At 51.5% G+C, this 4,028-nt stretch overlaps 1 pseudogene; it reads left to right on the top strand.

The window, feature by feature from the left end:
* LOC103582535 overlaps positions 1–4,028 on the top strand; it is an 8,696-nt pseudogene that overhangs the window by 2,752 nt on the left and 1,916 nt on the right.

The raw sequence follows: 4,028 nt of genomic DNA, 5'->3' as shown, positions 1-4,028 counted from the left end.
CAAGTTGTCTCCTACAATGAGCCATCACAGGAGGTGCCCGTCTTGTCTTGCTTGCAGGTCACCCCCACAGAGCAGGGCATGAGGGACTTGTCTCAGCTGGTGTCCACCTACCCTCAGTTCAAGTTGTCTCCTACAATGAGCCATCACAGGAGGTGCCCGTCTTGTCTTGCTTGCAGGTCAACCCCACAGAGCAGGGCATGAGGGACTTGTCTCAGCTGGTGTCCACCTACCCTCAGTGCTTTATGGGCTGGATGGACCCCATCTTCCCCATCATCAGTTTGTGCCACCCTGATATCATGCGGCTTGTCATCACTGCCTCAGGTACCCACGTGGAGCTTGTGGTGGTGGCTGCCATGGCACACCTGATGGCTTCCACCCCTAAGATTCTGTGCAGTCCCTGCAGGACCCTGGTCTCTCCTTCCCTCTCCTCTCTCAGCCATCTTCCTCTTTCTTGCATGTATTCTCCAGTCCCCATCTCAGTGTCTCATCCCTGTATCTCCCTCTGTCTCCTGGCCCTGGTGTTCTGGGCACCACTGGGGTACCAAAACACCTCAGGCTAAGAACCTGTACAGGAAAAACCCTGATATTGAGGATATGAACCTGGACAGACATCCCCAATATCATGTGGTCAGAAATGGGTCAGATCAAAATGGACTGCAACAGCTAAGGGCAGAAACAGGGTTTCTGATGGGGCAGGCTGGAAGGCTTCCTGGAGATGGGGTTGCTGGAACTGGGTTGGAAGCATGAGTAGAAATTTTCAAAGCAGAGGGCAGGGGATGCAGGGGCATTGGAAGCATTTGAGGTCCCCCACCATGTCTGGCATCAGCCTTATCCATTCCCAGACCCTGAGCAATGAGGAGGGCTTGGAGCTGGTGGATGATCTGGGCTGCTAGTTCCATGATGTCCACCTCTCGTGGCTCAGGTCCTTTAACCCCATTCTTTGGCTTGTCCACTGTATGTTCATTGCCCACCTGCTCCAGGTCCCAGAATCTTCAATAGAAGACCACAACCCAGCCTAGCATCCCTACTCTGCCCTCTTCCCTTCCCATCCTTGGACAAGCCAGGGGAAGGGACAATGTCCCACAGGGAGCATGGCTCTTACACCAAACTTTGGGGTGACTCTGGGCAGGTCCCCAGCTCTCTCTGGCTGCTGAAGTCTCCTTCAGTTGTGATAGGTAGAAGTTCAATCACATGTGCTCTAAGCAAACAGAAGATATATATTGATTATGGCCTGTAGGCATGGCTGGATCCAGGCCTCAAACAGTGTCATTAGGAAGCTGTATCCTTCTCCCCTTTTGACTCTTCTCTTTATTGTTTTTCCTCCATGGAAGCCCTTTCCTCATGGTGTCAGCGATGATTTCCAAAGGCTCAGTTCCCATAGGAAAGCTCACTTTTCCCCCAGAGTTCTCATTAATGGCCTATGATTCAATTTATTATCTTAGCCTGGGTCAAAGGACCGATTCCTCATCTAATCTCAGTGACTCTGATTGTTCAGTCTTAGCGGACATGGGTATCCCAGAGCTATTGTATTAAGGAAACAAAACAAGTCAATGGTTAGGGACTCAGGCTCTGGCTTCAGACACACCTGCGCTCATATCTCAGGCATGCCACTTACTAGCTGATGGACCATGGGTTTCTCATTGCTCAGAGCCTCAGTTTCTTTATCTGAAAAATCGACGAAGGAGAACCCAGGTGAACATGGTGGATCTACATGGACAAAGGCCTTCCTATCCTTTCCTGAAGGACCTGAACAGTCATGGATCAAGGATGTAGGGAGGGAGCCCAGGAGGAGACTCAACACAGGGCCTGGGTCTGGGTCTCAGCCCTGCAGGTCCTTCTCTCTACTGTCCTAGGAGAGCATGAATTAGGTCCTCTTTGCTCTTCTCCAGATTTGGAGCTGGGCGGGGGGTCTCCTGTACACACAGGGCCTGGTAAGCCCTTTGGAGCGTGCACTGGTTGTGGGTGGGGCCCTGGCATGTGGTCGTCTGTATCTCCCACCCCACCTACATCAAGCCCGTGCTCTTTGCTCCAGGTAGACACTGCACTGGCCACAGGTTGCCCACTGTTGAAGTCTCTGTGATGTGTCCAGCTGGTCAGATGACTCGAGTGCAGATGTGGGGGCTGTGGTGGAGATGTCACAGCCTCTGCCTCACCTGGTCTCCCACTTGTCTGACCTCTGCTCATCTCTACCAATGTCTGAATGTGTCCATGTGACACCTGCTGTGTGGCCACATCTTGTCACATTTGCATCTACACCTGTGTCTTCATTACACCTGCCGCATGTTACACCTGGTTACACCTGGGTTACTCCTGGGATCACATGGAGATGGTCAAGTGTGGGCTGTGTGGAAGCCAAAGACATTTGGGACATGTCAGGGTCTGTCTGGTTCTCCTCTGAGGTGCTGTTTGAGCTTGCCTTGTTCTGCAGCTTTTCTCCTCTGGGCCGTGTTTGGGCTTGTCTGAGGTCTGTGACTCAGAATTCCTTTGTGAATTGTTAAGCCAAAGACATTTGGGACATGTCAGGGTCTGTCTGGTTCTCCTCTGAGGTGCTGTTTGAGATTGCCTTGTTCTGCAGCTTTTCTCCTCTGGGCCGTGTTTGGGCTTGTCTGAGGTCTGTGACTCAGAATTCCTTTGTGAATTGTTTGGGACATTACTTGAGTCTTTCTGAGGCAGGTCTTAAGGCATGTTTTGGTCACATCTAAGGCCCAGTCTAAATCACACCTGAACCACATCTGAAACCTTGAGGGGTTCATATTTTAATCTCAGGTGGAGCCCATCTGTGGGCAGGTTGAGGTCATGTTCCACCATCTTGGGCTCATGTCAGAGCATGTTGTGTCATGTCAAGGCTTGTCATATATGTTGTGGCCATGTCAGGACATGTTAGCATGTGTTAGTCCATGTCACATGTCCCAGGTCCATGTCATGTGATGTCAGACATACTAAGACAGGCAGGGTGTCCTAGGTTCCTGTAAAGGCATTTCGTAGAGTGCTGTGTTGTGCTCCAGTGCTGTTGAAAATGTTGGACCATGTAGGAGCCATGTCAAGATGTGCTGGGATGTGTCATGCCATGTTAGGGTGTTCCTGTGCTCTACTCTGTTGCTGCAGCCTGGTCTGGTTCCCCCTAGATTCCCCCATCTACCTGCTTGCTCTGCCCTTGGCCCCCACCCAGCTATGCTGGGTTTGGAGGGGGATTGCACAGACCTCTGGCTGGAAGCCTCCACCCAACACCCAAAGTCCCTCCCCTGCCCCTCTCCATGACCCCTGATTGTCCTCTTTCCTGTCAGCTGCCATCGCACCCAAGGATATGACTATGGCTTCCAGAAACCATGGCTGGGTGAGTAACTGCAGGTGAATGGGGTTGGGGTCAACCTTGGGGGACCAAGGGAAGGTGATGCCTTTGCCCACTGGCCATGGCTGCCCCACTAGACGATGGGCTACTGCTGTGTGCCAGTGACAAGTGGAGCCGCCACTGCCGCCTGCTGACACCCGCCTTCCACTTCAACATCCTGAAGCCCTTTGTGAAGATTTTCAACCACAGCATGAACATCATGCATGTGAGTCATGTGAACCCAGGGTCCCAGCTGGAGCCTTGGGAAGGGGGAGGGGCCTCAGACAGGTTGGTATGGAATTATGGCTCTGCTGGGTGACTTTGGGGTCATTTTCCTTCCTTTCCAAGCCTTGGTTTCTCATCTGTAAAATGGGGATAATAATCTCTACTTAAAGATGTTCAAGACAACGTAATGTATTCATGTCCAGGGCACATAGCATGTGCACAGAAGCTGTCAGTTTCTAGCTTTGCTTCTCCAAAACCAGGGCATCTTGCAACCCTGTTGATGTAAATGATGAAGATTGCATAGTAGCTATTACTGAGTAACAAACCACTTCACAACTCATTGGGTTAAAGCGATAAGAGTTCATGATTGTCAACACATCCATGGGGTCAGTAGCTGGTTCTTCTGGTCCTGGGTGGGGTCACTTATGGTGCATGATCAGCTGTGGGTCAGGTATGCAGCTTTGCTCATCCTGGC

The sequence above is a fragment of the Galeopterus variegatus genome, unplaced genomic scaffold (assembly GCF_000696425.1).
Source record: "Galeopterus variegatus unplaced genomic scaffold, G_variegatus-3.0.2 Scaffold16655, whole genome shotgun sequence".
NCBI lineage: Eukaryota > Metazoa > Chordata > Mammalia > Dermoptera > Cynocephalidae > Galeopterus > Galeopterus variegatus.
Note: the sequence above shows the minus strand (reverse complement) of the source record. Positions and strands in the feature narration are given on the sequence as shown.